Source organism: Hypomesus transpacificus, unplaced genomic scaffold (assembly GCF_021917145.1).
Source record: "Hypomesus transpacificus isolate Combined female unplaced genomic scaffold, fHypTra1 scaffold_440, whole genome shotgun sequence".
In the NCBI taxonomy this organism is placed as follows: Eukaryota; Metazoa; Chordata; class Actinopteri; order Osmeriformes; family Osmeridae; genus Hypomesus; species Hypomesus transpacificus.
Genome location: NW_025813957.1, coordinates 1 through 16,980, shown reverse-complemented (window position 1 = coordinate 16,980; position 16,980 = coordinate 1). Strand labels below are relative to the sequence as shown.

The 16,980-nt window shown below is 48.2% G+C and overlaps 39 non-coding genes across 39 annotated transcripts; all 39 read left to right on the top strand.

Moving 5' to 3' along the window:
* The first annotated feature begins 2,918 nt into the window (after window positions 1-2,918).
* trnam-cau lies at window positions 2,919-2,991 on the top strand. Its single transcript has one exon. It is a non-coding gene; the product is annotated as a tRNA-Met (tRNA).
* A 201-nt stretch (window positions 2,992-3,192) lies between these two features.
* Window positions 3,193-3,265, top strand: trnam-cau. The gene has a single exon. It is a non-coding gene; the product is annotated as a tRNA-Met (tRNA).
* Window positions 3,266-3,464: 199 nt separating this feature from the next.
* Window positions 3,465-3,537, top strand: trnam-cau. The gene has a single exon. It is a non-coding gene; the product is annotated as a tRNA-Met (tRNA).
* Window positions 3,538-3,737: 200 nt separating this feature from the next.
* trnam-cau lies at window positions 3,738-3,810 on the top strand. The gene has a single exon. It is a non-coding gene; the product is annotated as a tRNA-Met (tRNA).
* A 199-nt stretch (window positions 3,811-4,009) lies between these two features.
* On the top strand, window positions 4,010-4,082 carry trnam-cau. The gene has a single exon. It is a non-coding gene; the product is annotated as a tRNA-Met (tRNA).
* A 201-nt stretch (window positions 4,083-4,283) lies between these two features.
* On the top strand, window positions 4,284-4,356 carry trnam-cau. Its single transcript has one exon. It is a non-coding gene; the product is annotated as a tRNA-Met (tRNA).
* Window positions 4,357-4,555: 199 nt separating this feature from the next.
* Window positions 4,556-4,628, top strand: trnam-cau. The gene has a single exon. It is a non-coding gene; the product is annotated as a tRNA-Met (tRNA).
* A 199-nt stretch (window positions 4,629-4,827) lies between these two features.
* Window positions 4,828-4,900, top strand: trnam-cau. Its single transcript has one exon. It is a non-coding gene; the product is annotated as a tRNA-Met (tRNA).
* Window positions 4,901-5,099: 199 nt separating this feature from the next.
* Window positions 5,100-5,172, top strand: trnam-cau. The gene has a single exon. It is a non-coding gene; the product is annotated as a tRNA-Met (tRNA).
* A 199-nt stretch (window positions 5,173-5,371) lies between these two features.
* On the top strand, window positions 5,372-5,444 carry trnam-cau. Its single transcript has one exon. It is a non-coding gene; the product is annotated as a tRNA-Met (tRNA).
* A 200-nt stretch (window positions 5,445-5,644) lies between these two features.
* trnam-cau lies at window positions 5,645-5,717 on the top strand. The gene has a single exon. It is a non-coding gene; the product is annotated as a tRNA-Met (tRNA).
* A 199-nt stretch (window positions 5,718-5,916) lies between these two features.
* Window positions 5,917-5,989, top strand: trnam-cau. Its single transcript has one exon. It is a non-coding gene; the product is annotated as a tRNA-Met (tRNA).
* Window positions 5,990-6,190: 201 nt separating this feature from the next.
* Window positions 6,191-6,263, top strand: trnam-cau. Its single transcript has one exon. It is a non-coding gene; the product is annotated as a tRNA-Met (tRNA).
* A 199-nt stretch (window positions 6,264-6,462) lies between these two features.
* trnam-cau lies at window positions 6,463-6,535 on the top strand. Its single transcript has one exon. It is a non-coding gene; the product is annotated as a tRNA-Met (tRNA).
* Window positions 6,536-6,734: 199 nt separating this feature from the next.
* trnam-cau lies at window positions 6,735-6,807 on the top strand. The gene has a single exon. It is a non-coding gene; the product is annotated as a tRNA-Met (tRNA).
* A 199-nt stretch (window positions 6,808-7,006) lies between these two features.
* Window positions 7,007-7,079, top strand: trnam-cau. The gene has a single exon. It is a non-coding gene; the product is annotated as a tRNA-Met (tRNA).
* A 200-nt stretch (window positions 7,080-7,279) lies between these two features.
* On the top strand, window positions 7,280-7,352 carry trnam-cau. The gene has a single exon. It is a non-coding gene; the product is annotated as a tRNA-Met (tRNA).
* Window positions 7,353-7,551: 199 nt separating this feature from the next.
* On the top strand, window positions 7,552-7,624 carry trnam-cau. The gene has a single exon. It is a non-coding gene; the product is annotated as a tRNA-Met (tRNA).
* A 1,025-nt stretch (window positions 7,625-8,649) lies between these two features.
* trnav-cac lies at window positions 8,650-8,722 on the top strand. The gene has a single exon. It is a non-coding gene; the product is annotated as a tRNA-Val (tRNA).
* Window positions 8,723-9,106: 384 nt separating this feature from the next.
* Window positions 9,107-9,179, top strand: trnav-uac. The gene has a single exon. It is a non-coding gene; the product is annotated as a tRNA-Val (tRNA).
* A 281-nt stretch (window positions 9,180-9,460) lies between these two features.
* trnav-cac lies at window positions 9,461-9,533 on the top strand. Its single transcript has one exon. It is a non-coding gene; the product is annotated as a tRNA-Val (tRNA).
* Window positions 9,534-9,917: 384 nt separating this feature from the next.
* trnai-uau lies at window positions 9,918-9,990 on the top strand. The gene has a single exon. It is a non-coding gene; the product is annotated as a tRNA-Ile (tRNA).
* A 280-nt stretch (window positions 9,991-10,270) lies between these two features.
* On the top strand, window positions 10,271-10,343 carry trnav-cac. The gene has a single exon. It is a non-coding gene; the product is annotated as a tRNA-Val (tRNA).
* A 384-nt stretch (window positions 10,344-10,727) lies between these two features.
* trnav-uac lies at window positions 10,728-10,800 on the top strand. Its single transcript has one exon. It is a non-coding gene; the product is annotated as a tRNA-Val (tRNA).
* A 280-nt stretch (window positions 10,801-11,080) lies between these two features.
* trnav-cac lies at window positions 11,081-11,153 on the top strand. Its single transcript has one exon. It is a non-coding gene; the product is annotated as a tRNA-Val (tRNA).
* Window positions 11,154-11,537: 384 nt separating this feature from the next.
* trnal-uaa lies at window positions 11,538-11,610 on the top strand. The gene has a single exon. It is a non-coding gene; the product is annotated as a tRNA-Leu (tRNA).
* Window positions 11,611-11,890: 280 nt separating this feature from the next.
* trnav-cac lies at window positions 11,891-11,963 on the top strand. The gene has a single exon. It is a non-coding gene; the product is annotated as a tRNA-Val (tRNA).
* A 384-nt stretch (window positions 11,964-12,347) lies between these two features.
* Window positions 12,348-12,420, top strand: trnav-uac. Its single transcript has one exon. It is a non-coding gene; the product is annotated as a tRNA-Val (tRNA).
* Window positions 12,421-12,700: 280 nt separating this feature from the next.
* On the top strand, window positions 12,701-12,773 carry trnav-cac. Its single transcript has one exon. It is a non-coding gene; the product is annotated as a tRNA-Val (tRNA).
* Window positions 12,774-13,157: 384 nt separating this feature from the next.
* On the top strand, window positions 13,158-13,230 carry trnal-uaa. The gene has a single exon. It is a non-coding gene; the product is annotated as a tRNA-Leu (tRNA).
* A 280-nt stretch (window positions 13,231-13,510) lies between these two features.
* Window positions 13,511-13,583, top strand: trnav-cac. The gene has a single exon. It is a non-coding gene; the product is annotated as a tRNA-Val (tRNA).
* Window positions 13,584-13,967: 384 nt separating this feature from the next.
* Window positions 13,968-14,040, top strand: trnal-uaa. Its single transcript has one exon. It is a non-coding gene; the product is annotated as a tRNA-Leu (tRNA).
* A 280-nt stretch (window positions 14,041-14,320) lies between these two features.
* trnav-cac lies at window positions 14,321-14,393 on the top strand. The gene has a single exon. It is a non-coding gene; the product is annotated as a tRNA-Val (tRNA).
* Window positions 14,394-14,777: 384 nt separating this feature from the next.
* On the top strand, window positions 14,778-14,850 carry trnav-uac. Its single transcript has one exon. It is a non-coding gene; the product is annotated as a tRNA-Val (tRNA).
* A 280-nt stretch (window positions 14,851-15,130) lies between these two features.
* trnav-cac lies at window positions 15,131-15,203 on the top strand. The gene has a single exon. It is a non-coding gene; the product is annotated as a tRNA-Val (tRNA).
* A 384-nt stretch (window positions 15,204-15,587) lies between these two features.
* On the top strand, window positions 15,588-15,660 carry trnal-uaa. The gene has a single exon. It is a non-coding gene; the product is annotated as a tRNA-Leu (tRNA).
* Window positions 15,661-15,940: 280 nt separating this feature from the next.
* Window positions 15,941-16,013, top strand: trnav-cac. The gene has a single exon. It is a non-coding gene; the product is annotated as a tRNA-Val (tRNA).
* Window positions 16,014-16,397: 384 nt separating this feature from the next.
* On the top strand, window positions 16,398-16,470 carry trnal-uaa. Its single transcript has one exon. It is a non-coding gene; the product is annotated as a tRNA-Leu (tRNA).
* A 280-nt stretch (window positions 16,471-16,750) lies between these two features.
* On the top strand, window positions 16,751-16,823 carry trnav-cac. Its single transcript has one exon. It is a non-coding gene; the product is annotated as a tRNA-Val (tRNA).
* The last annotated feature ends 157 nt before the right edge of the window (window positions 16,824-16,980 follow it).

Genomic DNA, 16,980 nt, shown 5'->3' with positions numbered 1-16,980 from the left:
AGTGCCCCTCTACCCCCCTCCCAGAGGCATGGACGCTGGGCTAGTGCCCCTCTACCCCCCTCCCAGAGGCATGGACGCTGGGCTAGTGCCCCTCTACCCCCCTCCCAGAGGCATGGACACTGGGATAGTGCCCCTCTACCCCCCTCCCAGAGGCATGGACACTGGGCTAGTGCCCCTCTAACCCCCTCCCAGAGGCATGGACACTGGGCTAGTGCCCCTCTACCCCCCTCCCAGAGGCATGGACGCTGGGCTAGTGCCCCTCTACCCCCCTCCCAGAGGCATGGACACTGGGCTAGTGCCCCTCTACCCCCCTCCCAGAGGCATGGACACTGGGCTAGTGCCCCTCTACCCCCCTCCCAGAGGCATGGACACTGAACACTTTAATTTTGTCAATAGTTCTGTTAATGTTTTCCTTTATTGTCTATAGTTACTGTTGAATAAGTGAATGGAGGGATTCATTACTGTCCTGTATATATTTAAGTTATTGTCTATAGTTACTTTTGAATTAGTGAATGGAGGGATTCACTACTGTTCTGTATATATTTAAGTTATTGTCTATAGTTGCTGTTGAATAAGTAAATGGAGGGATTCACTACTGTTCTGTATATATTTAAGTTATTGTCTATAGTTACCGTTGAATGAGTGAATGGAGGGATTCACTACTGTTCTGTATATATTTAAGTTATTGTCTATAGTTGCTGTTGAATAAGTAAATGGAGGGATTCCCTACTGTTATGTATATATTTAAGTTATTGTCTATAGTAACTGTTGAATAATTGAATATAGGGATTCACTACTGTTCTGTATATATTTAAGTTATTGTCTGTAGTTACTGATGAATAAGTGAATGGAGGGATTCACTACTGTTCTGTATATATTTAAGTTATTGTCTGTAGTTACTGATGAATAAGTGAATGGAGGGATTCACTACTGTTCTGTATAAATGTAAGTTATTGTCTATAGTCACTGTTGAATAAGTGAATGTGGGATTCACTACTGTTCTGTATATATTTAAGTTATTGTCTGTAGTTACTGATGAATAAGTGAATGGAGGGATTCACTACTGTTCTGTATAAATGTAAGTTATTGTCTATAGTCACTGTTGAATAAGTGAATGTGGGATTCACTACTGTTCTGTCTATATTTAAGTTATTGTCTATAGTCACTGTTGAATAAGTGAATGGAGGGATTCACTACTGTTTTGTATATATTTAAGTTATTTTCTGTAGTTACCGTTGAATGAGTGAATGGAGGGATTCACTACTGTTCTGTATATATTTAAGTTATTGTCTATAGTTGCTGTTGAATAAGTAAATGGAGGGATTCCCTACTGTTATGTATATATTTAAGTTATTGTCTATAGTCACTGTTGAATAATTGAATATAGGGATTCACTACTGTTCTGTATATATTTAAGTTATTGTCTGTAGTTACTGATGAATAAGTGAATGGAGGGATTCACTACTGTTCTGTATATATTTAAGTTATTGTCTGTAGTTACTGATGAATAAGTGAATGGAGGGATTCACTACTGTTCTGTATAAATATAAGTTATTGTCTATAGTCACTGTTGAATAAGTGAATGTGGGATTCACTACTGTTCTGTATATATTTAAGTTATTTTCTGTAGTTACTGAAGAATAAGTGAATGGAGGGATTCACTACTGTTCTGTATAAATGTAAGTTATTGTCTATAGTCACTGTTGAATAAGTGAATGTGGGATTCACTACTGTTCTGTCTATATTTAAGTTATTGTCTATAGTCACTGTTGAATAAGTGAATGGAGGGATTCACTACTGTTTTGTATATATTTAAGTTATTTTCTGTAGTTACTGTTGAATAAGTGAATGGAGGGATTCACTTACTGCTGTATAATGGCTTTGTGATGACTGAAAATAAAAGTTTCATCACAACAGAAATGTATTTTCCTATGCTTCGTTTGTTTGTTTTGTGGATAAAAGTTTCTGCTCAATACATCAACTTCATTTTAAATATTCACTTAACAGTAATTAGTATCATCATTGTTTTGTTATTAACCAAACAGTGATTATGTGATTTCCAAGAAAAAAAAGTAACCACTTGAATTTGTGGCAACAATTGAGTCAAACCAGAACCTTTGGAACCTAACTTTTATCCCATATATGTGTCTATAGAAATAGAAAAATAAGGTTTTAATTGTGATTCCTGATATACCCCAACATTTAAAAAATATTGCTGATGTAGGTATGGGCCATAAAAATCCCTTCCTTCTCTTTTTCTCTCCTTTTTTCTCTCTTTTTTCCTTTTTTTCCCTCTTTTTTCCTCCTTTTTCTTTTTCCCCCTTTCTCCCCCCTCCTTTCCTTTCTCCCCCCCCCCACGTAGACGAATGTTCCCCAGCTTTGGCGCAGTAGGCAGCGCGTCAGTCTCATAATCTGAAGGTCGTGAGTTCGAGCCTCACATGGGGCAGGTATTTTAGAAAAAGTAGGACATTGTCACATCTGTTTCAAAATGGAATGGACGCACGGCAGAGGGTGTTTGTAGCTTGTGATCTAAAGACAGCTACCGGACAATGCTTTTTTTTTTCGCCGATACTTGGCAAGCCCTCTAGCACCGTTTCCACAGCACCTGCTGACGTGGGTGCGGTGAGGGCCACAGCCATGCAGCATGCCTCGTTGGCGCAGTAGGCAGCACGTCAGTCTCATAATCTGAAGGTCCTGAGTTCGAGCTTCACACGGGGCAGGTATTTTAGAAAAAGTAGGACATTGTCACATCTGTTTCAAAATGGAATGGACGCACGGCAGAGGGTGTTTGTAGCTGGTGATCTAAAGACAGCTACCGGGCTGCGCCTTTTTCCCTCTCGATACCTGGCAAGCCCTCTAGCACCGTTTCCACAGCACCTGCTGACCTGGGTGCGGTGAGGGCCACAGCCATGCAGCATGCCTCGTTGGCGCAGTAGGCAGCGCGTCAGTCTCATAATCTGAAGGTCGTGAGTTCGAGCCTCACACGGGGCAGGTATTTTAGAAAAAGTAGGACATTGTCACATCTGTTTCAAAATGGAATGGACGCACGGCAGAGGGTGTTTGTAGCTGGTGATCTTCAGCCAGCTACCGGACAATGCTTTTTTTTTTTCGCCGATACTTGGCAAGCCCTCTAGCACCGTTTCCACAGCACCTGCTGACCTGGGTGCGGTGAGGGCCACAGCCATGCAGCATGCCTCGTTGGCGCAGTAGGCAGCGCGTCAGTCTCATAATCTGAAGGTCGTGAGTTGCAGCCTCACACGGGGCAGGTATTTTAGAAAAAGTAGGACATTGTCACATCTGTTTCAAAATGGAATGGACGCACGGCAGAGGGTGTTTGTAGCTGGTGATCTAAAGACAGCTACCGGGCTGCGCCTTTTTCCCTCTCGATACCTGGCAAGCCCTCTAGCACCGTTTCCACAGCACCTGCTGACCTGGGTGCGGTGAGGGCCACAGCCATGCAGCATGCCTCGTTGGCGCAGTAGGCAGCGCGTCAGTCTCATAATCTGAAGGTCGTGAGTTCGAGCATCACACGGGGCAGGTATTTTAGAAAAAGTAGGACATTGTCACATCTGTTTCAAAATGGAATGGACGCACGGCAGAGGGTGTTTGTAGCTGGTGATCTTCAGCCAGCTACCGGACAATGCTTTTTTTTTTCGCCGATACTTGGCAAGCCCTCTAGCACCGTTTCCACAACACCTGCTGACCTGGGTGCGGTGAGGACCACAGCCATGCAGCATGCCTCGTTGGCGCAGTAGGCAGCGCGTCAGTCTCATAATCTGAAGGTCGTGAGTTCATACCTCACACGGGGCAGGTATTTTAGAAAAAGTAGGACATTGTCACATCTGTTTCAAAATGGAATGGACGCACGGCAGAGGGTGTTTGTAGCTGGTGATCTAAAGACAGCTACCGGGCTGCGCCTTTTTCCCTCTCGATACCTGGCAAGCCCTCTAGCACCGTTTCCACAGCACCTGCTGACCTGGGTGAGGTGAGGGCCACAGCCATGCAGCATGCCTCGTTGGCGCAGTAGGCAGCGCGTCAGTCTCATAATCTGAAGGTCGTGAGTTCGAGCATCACACGGGGCAGGTATTTTAGAAAAAGTAGGACATTGTCACATCTGTTTCAAAATGGAATGGACGCACGGCAGAGGGTGTTTGTAGCTGTTGATCTTCAGCCAGCTACCGGACAATGCTTTTTTTTTTTCGCCGATACTTGGCAAGCCCTCTAGCACCGTTTCCACAGCACCTGCTGACCTGGGTGCGGTGAGGGCCACAGCCATGCAGCATGCCTCGTTGGCGCAGTAGGCAGCGCGTCAGTCTCATAATCTGAAGGTCGTGAGTTCATGCCTCACACGGGGCAGGTATTTTAGAAAAAGTAGGACATTGTCACATCTGTTTCAAAATGGAATGGACGCACGGCAGAGGGTGTTTGTAGCTTGTGATCTAAAGACAGCTACCGGGCTGCGCCTTTTTCCCTCTCGATATCTGGCAAGCCCTCTAGCACCGTTTCCACAGCACCTGCTGACCTGGGTGCGGTGAGGGCCACAGCCATGCAGCATGCCTCGTTGGCGCAGTAGGCAGCGCGTCAGTCTCATAATCTGAAGGTCGTGAGTTCGAGCCTCACACGGGGCAGGTATTTTAGAAAAAGTAGGACATTGTCACATCTGTTTCAAAATGGAATGGACGCACGGCAGAGGGTGTTTGTAGCTGGTGATCTAAAGACAGCTACCGGGCTGCGCCTTTTTCCCTCTCGATACCTGGCAAGCCCTCTAGCACCGTTTCCACAGCACCTGCTGACCTGGGTGCGGTGAGGGCCACAGCCATGCAGCATGCCTCGTTGGCGCAGTAGGCAGCGCGTCAGTCTCATAATCTGAAGGTCGTGAGTTCATGCCTCACACGGGGCAGGTATTTTAGAAAAAGTAGGACATTGTCACATCTGTTTCAAAATGGAATGGACGCACGGCAGAGGGTGTTTGTAGCTTGTGATCTAAAGACAGCTACCGGGCTGCGCCTTTTTCCCTCTCGATATCTGGCAAGCCCTCTAGCACCGTTTCCACAGCACCTGCTGACCTGGGTGCGGTGAGGGCCACAGCCATGCAGCATGCCTCGTTGGCGCAGTAGGCAGCGCGTCAGTCTCATAATCTGAAGGTCGTGAGTTCGAGCCTCACACGGGGCAGGTATTTTAGAAAAAGTAGGACATTGTCACATCTGTTTCAAAATGGAATGGACGTACGGCAGAGGGTGTTTGTAGCTGGTGATCTAAAGACAGCTACCGGGCTGCGCCTTTTTCCCTCTCGATACCTGGCAAGCCCTCTAGCACCGTTTCCACAGCACCTGCTGACCTGGGTGCGGTGAGGGCCACAGCCATGCAGCATGCCTCGTTGGCGCAGTAGGCAGCGCATCAGTCTCATAATCTGAAGGTCGTGAGTTCGAGCATCACACGGGGCAGGTATTTTAGAAAAAGTAGAACATTGTCACATCTGTTTCAAAATGGAATGGACGCACGGCAGAGGGTGTTTGTAGCTGGTGATCTTCAGCCAGCTACCGGACAATGCTTTTTTTTTTCGCCGATACTTGGCAAGCCCTCTAGCACCGTTTCCACAACACCTGCTGACCTGGGTGCGGTGAGGGCCACAGCCATGCAGCATGCCTCGTTGGCGCAGTAGGCAGCGCGTCAGTCTCATAATCTGAAGGTCGTGAGTTCATGCCTCACACGGGGCAGGTATTTTAGAAAAAGTAGGACATTGTCACATCTGTTTCAAAATGGAATGGACGCACGGCAGAGGGTGTTTGTAGCTGGTGATCTAAAGACAGCTACCGGGCTGCGCCTTTTTCCCTCTCGATACCTGGCAAGCCCTCTAGCACCGTTTCCACAGCACCTGCTGACCTGGGTGCGGTGAGGGCCACAGCCATGCAGCATGCCTCGTTGGCGCAGTAGGCAGCGCGTCAGTCTCATAATCTGAAGGTCGTGAGTTCGAGCATCACACGGGGCAGGTATTTTAGAAAAAGTAGGACATTGTCACATCTGTTTCAAAATGGAATGGACGCACGGCAGAGGGTGTTTGTAGCTGTTGATCTTCAGCCAGCTACCGGACAATGCTTTTTTTTTTTCGCCGATACTTGGCAAGCCCTCTAGCACCGTTTCCACAGCACCTGCTGACCTGGGTGCGGTGAGGGCCACAGCCATGCAGCATGCCTCGTTGGCGCAGTAGGCAGCGCGTCAGTCTCATAATCTGAAGGTCGTGAGTTCATGCCTCACACGGGGCAGGTATTTTAGAAAAAGTAGGACATTGTCACATCTGTTTCAAAATGGAATGGACGCACGGCAGAGGGTGTTTGTAGCTTGTGATCTAAAGACAGCTACCGGGCTGCGCCTTTTTCCCTCTCGATATCTGGCAAGCCCTCTAGCACCGTTTCCACAGCACCTGCTGACCTGGGTGCGGTGAGGGCCACAGCCATGCAGCATGCCTCGTTGGCGCAGTAGGCAGCGCGTCAGTCTCATAATCTGAAGGTCGTGAGTTCGAGCCTCACACGGGGCAGGTATTTTAGAAAAAGTAGGACATTGTCACATCTGTTTCAAAATGGAATGGACGCACGGCAGAGGATGTTTGTAGCTGGTGATCTAAAGACAGCTACCGGGCTGCGCCTTTTTCCCTCTCGATACCTGGCAAGCCCTCTAGCACCGTTTCCACAGCACCTGCTGACCTGGGTGCGGTGAGGGCCACAGCCATGCAGCATGCCTCGTTGGCGCAGTAGGCAGCGCGTCAGTCTCATAATCTGAAGGTCGTGAGTTCATGCCTCACACGGGGCAGGTATTTTAGAAAAAGTAGGACATTGTCACATCTGTTTCAAAATGGAATGGACGCACGGCAGAGGGTGTTTGTAGCTGGTGATCTAAAGACAGCTACCGGGCTGCGCCTTTTTCCCTCTCGATACCTGGCAAGCCCTCTAGCACCGTTTCCACAGCACCTGCTGACCTGGGTGCGGTGAGGGCCACAGCCATGCAGCATGCCTCGTTGGCGCAGTAGGCAGCGCGTCAGTCTCATAATCTGAAGGTCGTGAGTTCGAGCATCACACGGGGCAGGTATTTTAGAAAAAGTAGAACATTGTCACATCTGTTTCAAAATGGAATGGACGCACGGCAGAGGGTGTTTGTAGCTGGTGATCTTCAGCCAGCTACCGGACAATGCTTTTTTTTTTCGCCGATACTTGGCAAGCCCTCTAGCACCGTTTCCACAACACCTGCTGACCTGGGTGCGGTGAGGGCCACAGCCATGCAGCATGCCTCGTTGGCGCAGTAGGCAGCGCGTCAGTCTCATAATCTGAAGGTCGTGAGTTCATGCCTCACACGGGGCAGGTATTTTAGAAAAAGTAGGACATTGTCACATCTGTTTCAAAATGGAATGGACGCACGGCAGAGGGTGTTTGTAGCTGGTGATCTAAAGACAGCTACCGGGCTGCGCCTTTTTCCCTCTCGATACCTGGCAAGCCCTCTAGCACCTTTTCCACAGCACCTGCTGACCTGGGTGCGGTGAGGGCCACAGCAATGCAGCATGCCTCGTTGGCGCAGTAGGCAGCGCGTCAGTCTCATAATCTGAAGGTCGTGAGTTCGAGCATCACACGGGGCAGGTATTTTAGAAAAAGTAGGACATTGTCACATCTGTTTCAAAATGGAATGGACGCACGGCAGAGGGTGTTTGTAGCTGGTGATCTAAAGACAGCTACCGGGCTGCGCCTTTTTCCCTCTCGATACCTGGCAAGCCCTCTAGCACCGTTTCCACAGCACCTGCTGACCTGGGTGCGGTGAGGGCCACGGCCATGCAGCATGCCTTGTTGGCGCTACCTGGGGCAGGATCGGCTACCTAAACTCCAATCTCCCCATCCAATCAGGATCCTAACTGTCCAATGTGGATTGGATTTAGGCCAATCACGTCTTTGAGTGAGAATGGATACAGCCAATCACAGCGCTTCTATCCATTGTGAGTCCGTTGGAAAACTTTCTGTCTGAAGAGAAGTCCGTTGGCTGTCACTAATACACATTCTATTTACTGTCAGTACAAACGTACAAGAAAGCATCAAAGTAAGTGACCATTAATTGTATTTTCTACTTAAATAGGAATAGATTGTATTACATCCCTCAGGCAAAGTCACGTTAACATGTTGTTGTCCAGTGCCATGTTAAACTTTAGGCACTTTAGCTAATATTAGCAATCGCTACTACAGTAACGCTAATTTCTAATGTAATCGTGAGAGGAAACAGGCAGGATATATTCGCAATAATTCAAGTAAGTGTTGTCATAACGTTAGTTGTATTGGTTACTTCATCATTTTACTAGTTAACGTGCTATAGCTCTACGTTTATTAGTTACGTCTGACAAGCGCAGGTACAGTAGGGAGCTACAGTACAGTACAGTACAGACAGTGCAGTACAATAACGTAACCAACATTCAGTATTAACTTGTCGACATTGCGGGGTCTGCTTACAGTACCTAGTCTAAAATTCTACGGTTTTAGTGTAAATATTAAGCATATCAGCTAGTCCATGAGCCAAAATGCTCATTTGACATCATAACGGTGTGTCCTCGTTTTGGGGCCTTGTTTTTGTGTGTGCGTGCGTTTGCGAACGCAATTTTCTGTGGATTGCCATTGCCAAGTTTCCGTAGTGTAGTGGTTATCACGTTCGCCTCACACGCGAAAGGTCCCCGGTTCGAGACAGGGTGGAAACATCTGCCCTTTTATCAGCTTGCGATCGTCTCGTAAATAATCGATGCGTTCTCGACAGTTATGAGTTCATTGGAGAGTCGGTTTGTCCTTCTTTGAAGCAGTAAGTTAGCTTCTCTGGTGCCACATGTTTGGTCGTTTTCTGGCTTCTGTAGAGCTTGGCAAGGGTCCAATCAGGTCTAAAACATGCAGGGCAGGGAGGCCTCAGGTCCAGGATTTGGAAAGGTTGCTTTAGACAATCTCCTTTGTTGGTAGCTTGCTGAAGCAGAGTATCAACTAGTTCATGAGCCCAAATGCCCACGTTAAGCTGCAAATGTGTGTCCTTGTTCTGTTTCCTCCTGACCGTGTGGTTGTGTGTGCACTGGGTTTCTGTCCTTCAGGAGTGGGCAGTTTCCGTAGTGTAGTGGTTATCACATTCGCTTTACGCGCGAAAGGTCCCCGGTTCGAGACCGGGCGGAAACTTCTGCATCTTTCCTCAGTTTTCATCCAATTGCGATCCTCTCCAAGGTAGTTTGTGCCCCATGTTAGTCCCAAGGAGTCCCATGATTCGTTGGAGTCGACAATGTCGTTCTTTGAAACGGGAAGCCGGCTACCCTTGTGCGGATTCGCCTTTAAGCATATCAGCTAGTCCATGAGCCAAAATGCTCATTTGACGTCATTACGGTGTGTCCTCGTTTTGGGGCCTTGTTTATTGTGTGTGCGTGCGTTTGGGAACACAATTTTCTGTGGCTTGCCATTACCAAGTTTCCGTAGTGTAGTGGTTATCACGTTCGCCTCACACGCGAAAGGTCCTCGGTTCGAGACCGGGCGGAAACATCTGCCCTTTTATCAGCTTGCGATCGTCTCGTAAATAATCGATGCGTTCTCGACAGTTATGAGTTCATTGGAGAGTCGGTTTGTCCTTCTTTGAAGCAGTAAGTTAGCTTCTCTGGTGCCACATGTTTGGTCGTTTTCTGGCTTCTGTAGAGCTTGGCAAGGGTCCAATCAGGTCTAAAACATGCAGGGCAGGGAGGCCTCAGGTCCAGGATTGCGAAAGGTTGCTTTAGACAATCTCCTTTGTTGCTAGCTTGCTGAAGCAGAGTATCAACTAGTTCATGAGCCCAAATGCCCACGTTAAGCTGCAAATGTGTGTCCTTGTTCTGTTTCCTCCTGACCGTGTGGTTGTGTGTGCACTGGGTTTCTGTCCTTCAGGAGTGGGCAGTTTCCGTAGTGTAGTGGTTATCACATTCGCTTTATGCGCGAAAGGTCCCCGGTTCGAGACCGGGCGGAAACTTCTGCATCTTTCCTCAGTTTTCATCCAATTGCGATCCTCTCCAAGGTAGTTTGTGCCCCATGTTAGTCCCAAGGAGTCCCATGATTCGTTGGAGTTGACAATGTCGTTCTTTGAAACGGGAAGCCGGCTACCCTTGTGCGGATTCGCCTTTAAGCATATCAGCTAGTCCATGAGCCAAAATGCTCACTTGACATCATAACGGTTTGTTCTCGTTTTGGGACCTTGTTTTTGTGTGTGCGTGCGTTTGTGAACGCAATTTTCTGTGGCTTTCCAATAACAAGTTTCCGTAGTGTAGTGGTTATCATGCTTGCCTCACATGCGAAAGGTCCCCGGTTCGAGACCGGGCGGAAACATCTGCCCTTTTATCAGCTTGCGATCGTCTCGTAAATAATCGATGCGTTCTCGACAGTTATGAGTTCATTGGAGAGTCGGTTTGTCCTTCTTTGAAGCAGTAAGTTAGCTTCTCTGGCGCCACATGTTTGGTCGTTTTCTGGCTTCTGTAGAGCTTGTCAAGGGTCCAATCAGGTCTAAAACATGCAGGGTAGGGAGGCCTCAGGTCCAGGATTGGGAAAGGTTGCTTTAGACAATCTCCTTTGTTGCTAGCTTGCTGAAGCAGAGTATCAACTAGTTCATGAGCCCAAATGCCCACGTTAAGCTTCAAATGTGTGTCCTTGTTCTGTTTCCTCCTGACCGTGTGGTTGTGTGTGCACTGGGTTTCTGTCCTTCAGGAGTGGGCAGTTTCCGTAGTGTAGTGGTTATCACATTCGCTTTACGCGCGAAAGGTCCCCGGTTTGAGACCGGGCGGAAACTTCTGCATCTTTCCTCAGTTTTCATCCAATTGCGATCCTCTCCAAGGTAGTTTGTGCCCCATGTTAGTCCCAAGGAGTCCCATGATTCGTTGGAGTTGACAATGTCGTTCTTTGAAACGGGAAGCCGGCTACCCTTGTGCGGATTCGCCTTTAAGCATATCAGCTAGTCCATGAGCCAAAATGCTCACTTGACATCATAACGGTTTGTTCTCGTTTTGGGACCTTGTTTTTGTGTGTGCGTGCGTTTGTGAACGCAATTTTCTGTGGCTTCCCAATAACAAGTTTCCGTAGTGTAGTGGTTATCATGCTTGCCTCACATGCGAAAGGTCCCCGGTTCGAGACCGGGCGGAAACATCTGCCCTTTTATCAGCTTGCGATCGTCTCGTAAATAATCGATGCGTTCTCGACAGTTATGAGTTCATTGGAGAGTCGGTTTGTCCTTCCTTGAAGCAGTAAGTTAGCTTCTCTGGTGCCACATGTTTGGTCATTTTCTGGCTTCTGTAGAGCTTGGCAAGGGTCCAATCAGGTCTAAAACATGCAGGGTAGGGAGGCCTCAGGTCCAGGATTGGGAAAGGTTGCTTTAGACAGTCTCCTTTGTTGCTAGCTTGCTGAAGCAGAGTATCAACTAGTTCATGAGCCCAAATGCCCACGTTAAGCTGCAAATGTGTGTCCTTGTTCTGTTTCCTCCTGACCGTGTGGTTGTGTGTGCACTGGGTTTCTGTCCTTCAGGAGTGGGCAGTTTCCGTAGTGTAGTGGTTATCACATTCGCTTTAAGCGCAAAAGGTCCCCGGTTCGAGACCGGGCGGAAACTTCTGCATCTTTCCTCAGTTTTCATCCAATTGCGATCCTCTCCAAGGTAGTTTGTGCCCCATGTTAGTCCCAAGGAGTCCCATGATTCGTTGGAGTCGACAATGTCGTTCTTTGAAACGGGAAGCCGGCTACCCTTGTGCGGATTCGCCTTTAAGCATATCAGCTAGTCCATGAGCCAAAATGCTCATTTGACATCATAACGGTGTGTCCTCGTTTTGGGGCCTTGTTTTTGTGTGTGCGTGCGTTTGCGAATGCAATTTTCTGTGGATTGCCATTACCAAGTTTCCGTAGTGTAGTGGTTATCACGTTCGCCTCACACGCGAAAGGTCCCCGGTTCGAGACCGGGCGGAAACATCTGCCCTTTTATCAGCTTGCGATCGTCTCGTAAATAATCGATTCGTTCTCGACAGTTATGAGTTCATTGGAGAGTCGGTTTGTCCTTCCTTGAAGCAGTAAGTTAGCTTCTCTGGTGCCACATGTTTGGTCATTTTCTGGCTTCTGTAGAGCTTGGCAAGGGTCCAATCAGGTCTAAAACATGCAGGGTAGGGAGGCCTCAGGTCCAGGATTGGGAAAGGTTGCTTTAGACAGTCTCCTTTGTTGCTAGCTTGCTGAAGCAGAGTATCAACTAGTTCATGAGCCCAAATGCCCACGTTAAGCTGCAAATGTGTGTCCTTGTTCTGTTTCCTCCTGACCGTGTGGTTGTGTGTGCACTGGGTTTCTGTCCTTCAGGAGTGGGCAGTTTCCGTAGTGTAGTGGTTATCACATTCGCTTTACGCGCGAAAGGTCCCCGGTTTGAGACCGGGCGGAAACTTCTGCATCTTTCCTCAGTTTTCATCCAATTGCGATCCTCTCCAAGGTAGTTTGTGCCCCATGTTAGTCCCAAGGAGTCCCATGATTCGTTGGAGTCGACAATGTCGTTCTTTGAAACGGGAAGCCGGCTACCCTTGTGCGGATTCGCCTTTAAGCATATCAGCTAGTCCATGAGCCAAAATGCTCATTTGACATCATAACGGTGTGTCCTCGTTTTGGGGCCTTGTTTTTGTGTGTGCGTGCGTTTGCGAACGCAATTTTCTGTGGATTGCCATTACCAAGTTTCCGTAGTGTAGTGGTTATCACGTTCGCCTCACACGCGAAAGGTCCCCGGTTCGAGACCGGGCGGAAACATCTGCCCTTTTATCAGCTTGCGATCGTCTCGTAAATAATCGATTCGTTCTCGACAGTTATGAGTTCATTGGAGAGTCGGTTTGTCCTTCCTTGAAGCAGTAAGTTAGCTTCTCTGGTGCCACATGTTTGGTCATTTTCTGGCTTCTGTAGAGCTTGGCAAGGGTCCAATCAGGTCTAAAACATGCAGGGTAGGGAGGCCTCAGGTCCAGGATTGGGAAAGGTTGCTTTAGACAGTCTCCTTTGTTGCTAGCTTGCTGAAGCAGAGTATCAACTAGTTCATGAGCCCAAATGCCCACGTTAAGCTGCAAATGTGTGTCCTTGTTCTGTTTCCTCCTGACCGTGTGGTTGTGTGTGCACTGGGTTTCTGTCCTTCAGGAGTGGGCAGTTTCCGTAGTGTAGTGGTTATCACATTCGCTTTAAGCGCAAAAGGTCCCCGGTTCGAGACCGGGCGGAAACTTCTGCATCTTTCCTCAGTTTTCATCCAATTGCGATCCTCTCCAAGGTAGTTTGTGCCCCATGTTAGTCCCAAGGAGTCCCATGATTCGTTGGAGTCGACAATGTCGTTCTTTGAAACGGGAAGCCGGCTACCCTTGTGCGGATTCGCCTTTAAGCATATCAGCTAGTCCATGAGCCAAAATGCTCACTTGACATCATAACGGTTTGTTCTCGTTTTGGGACCTTGTTTTTGTGTGTGCGTGCGTTTGCGAACGCAATTTTCTGTGGATTGCCATTACCAAGTTTCCGTAGTGTAGTGGTTATCACGTTCGCCTCACACGCGAAAGGTCCCCGGTTCGAGACCGGGCGGAAACATCTGCCCTTTTATCAGCTTGCGATCGTCTCGTAAATAATCGATTCGTTCTCGACAGTTATGAGTTCATTGGAGAGTCGGTTTGTCCTTCCTTGAAGCAGTAAGTTAGCTTCTCTGGTGCCACATGTTTGGTCATTTTCTGGCTTCTGTAGAGCTTGGCAAGGGTCCAATCAGGTCTAAAACATGCAGGGTAGGGAGGCCTCAGGTCCAGGATTGGGAAAGGTTGCTTTAGACAGTCTCCTTTGTTGCTAGCTTGCTGAAGCAGAGTATCAACTAGTTCATGAGCCCAAATGCCCACGTTAAGCTGCAAATGTGTGTCCTTGTTCTGTTTCCTCCTGACCGTGTGGTTGTGTGTGCACTGGGTTTCTGTCCTTCAGGAGTGGGCAGTTTCCGTAGTGTAGTGGTTATCACATTCGCTTTAAGCGCAAAAGGTCCCCGGTTCGAGACCGGGCGGAAACTTCTGCATCTTTCCTCAGTTTTCATCCAATTGCGATCCTCTCCAAGGTAGTTTGTGCCCCATGTTAGTCCCAAGGAGTCCCATGATTCGTTGGAGTCGACAATGTCGTTCTTTGAAACGGGAAGCCGGCTACCCTTGTGCGGATTCGCCTTTAAGCATATCAGCTAGTCCATGAGCCAAAATGCTCATTTGACATCATAACGGTGTGTCCTCGTTTTGGGGCCTTGTTTTTGTGTGTGCGTGCGTTTGTGAACGCAATTTTCTGTGGCTTGCCAATACCAAGTTTCCGTAGTGTAGTGGTTATCACGTTCGCCTCACACGCGAAAGGTCCCCGGTTCGAGACCGGGCGGAAACATCTGCCCTTTTATCAGCTTGCGATCGTCTCGTAAATAATCGATGCGTTCTCGACAGTTATGAGTTCATTGGAGAGTCGGTTTGTCCTTCCTTGAAGCAGTAAGTTAGCTTCTCTGGTGCCACATGTTTGGTCATTTTCTGGCTTCTGTAGAGCTTGGCAAGGGTCCAATCAGGTCTAAAACATGCAGGGTAGGGAGGCCTCAGGTCCAGGATTGGGAAAGGTTGCTTTAGACAGTCTCCTTTGTTGCTAGCTTGCTGAAGCAGAGTATCAACTAGTTCATGAGCCCAAATGCCCACGTTAAGCTGCAAATGTGTGTCCTTGTTCTGTTTCCTCCTGACCGTGTGGTTGTGTGTGCACTGGGTTTCTGTCCTTCAGGAGTGGGCAGTTTCCGTAGTGTAGTGGTTATCACATTCGCTTTACGCGCGAAAGGTCCCCGGTTTGAGACCGGGCGGAAACTTCTGCATCTTTCCTCAGTTTTCATCCAATTGCGATCCTCTCCAAGGTAGTTTGTGCCCCATGTTAGTCCCAAGGAGTCCCATGATTCGTTGGAGTCGACAATGTCGTTCTTTGAAACGGGAAGCCGGCTACCCTTGTGCGGATTCGCCTTTAAGCATATCAGCTAGTCCATGAGCCAAAATGCTCATTTGACATCATAACGGTGTGTCCTCGTTTTGGGGCCTTGTTTTTGTGTGTGCGTGCGTTTGCGAACGCAATTTTCTGTGGATTGCCATTACCAAGTTTCCGTAGTGTAGTGGTTATCACGTTCGCCTCACACGCGAAAGGTCCCCGGTTCGAGACCGGGCGGAAACATCTGCCCTTTTATCAGCTTGCGATCGTCTCGTAAATAATCGATGCGTTCTCGACAGTTATGAGTTCATTGGAGAGTCGGTTTGTCCTTCCTTGAAGCAGTAAGTTAGCTTCTTTGGTGCCACATGTTTGGTCATTTTCTGGCTTCTGTAGAGCTTGGCAAGGGTCCAATCAGGTCTAAAACATGCAGGGTAGGGAGGCCTCAGGTCCAGGATTGGGAAAGGTTGCTTTAGACAGTCTCCTTTGTTGCTAGCTTGCTGAAGCAGAGTATCAACTAGTTCATGAGCCCAAATGCCCACGTTAAGCTGCAAATGTGTGTCCTTGTTCTGTTTCCTCCTGACCGTGTGGTTGTGTGTGCACTGGGTTTCTGTCCTTCAGGAGTGGGCAGTTTCCGTAGTGTAGTGGTTATCACATTCGCTTTAAGCGCAAAAGGTCCCCGGTTCGAGACCGGGCGGAAACTTCTGCATCTTTCCTCAGTTTTCATCCAATTGCGATCCTCTCCAAGGTAGTTTGTGCCCCATGTTAGTCCCAAGGAGTCCCATGATTCGTTGGAGTCGACAATGTCGTTCTTTGAAACGGGAAGCCGGCTACCCTTGTGCGGATTCGCCTTTAAGCATATCAGCTAGTCCATGAGCCAAAATGCTCACTTGACATCATAACGGTTTGTTCTCGTTTTGGGACCTTGTTTTTGTGTGTGCGTGCGTTTGCGAACGCAATTTTCTGTGGATTGCCATTACCAAGTTTCCGTAGTGTAGTGGTTATCACGTTCGCCTCACACGCGAAAGGTCCCCGGTTCGAGACCGGGCGGAAACATCTGCCCTTTTATCAGCTTGCGATCGTCTCGTAAATAATCGATTCGTTCTCGACAGTTATGAGTTCATTGGAGAGTCGGTTTGTCCTTCCTTGAAGCAGTAAGTTAGCTTCTCTGGTGCCACATGTTTGGTCATTTTCTGGCTTCTGTAGAGCTTGGCAAGGGTCCAATCAGGTCTAAAACATGCAGGGTAGGGAGGCCTCAGGTCCAGGATTGGGAAAGGTTGCTTTAGACAGTCTCCTTTGTTGCTAGCTTGCTGAAGCAGAGTATCAACTAGTTCATGAGCCCAAATGCCCACGTTAAGCTGCAAATGTGTGTCCTTGTTCTGTTTCCTCCTGACCGTGTGGTTGTGTGTGCACTGGGTTTCTGTCCTTCAGGAGTGGGCAGTTTCCGTAGTGTAGTGGTTATCACATTCGCTTTAAGCGCAAAAGGTCCCCGGTTCGAGACCGGGCGGAAACTTCTGCATCTTTCCTCAGTTTTCATCCAATTGCGATCCTCTCCAAGGTAGTTTGTGCCCCATGTTAGTCCCAAGGAGTCCCATGATTCGTTGGAGTCGACAATGTCGTTCTTTGAAACGGGAAGCCGGCTACCCTTGTGCGGATTCGCCTTTAAGCATATCAGCTAGTCCATGAGCCAAAATGCTCACTTGACATCATAACGGTTTGTTCTCGTTTTGGGACCTTGTTTTTGTGTGTGCGTGCGTTTGCGAACGCAATTTTCTGTGGATTGCCATTACCAAGTTTCCGTAGTGTAGTGGTTATCACGTTCGCCTCACACGCGAAAGGTCCCCGGTTCGAGACCGGGCGGAAACATCTGCCCTTTTATCAGCTTGCGATCGTCTCGTAAATAATCGATTCGTTCTCGACAGTTATGAGTTCATTGGAGAGTCGGTTTGTCCTTCCTTGAAGCAGTAAGTTAGCTTCTCTGGTGCCACATGTTTGGTCATTTTCTGGCTTCTGTAGAGCTTGG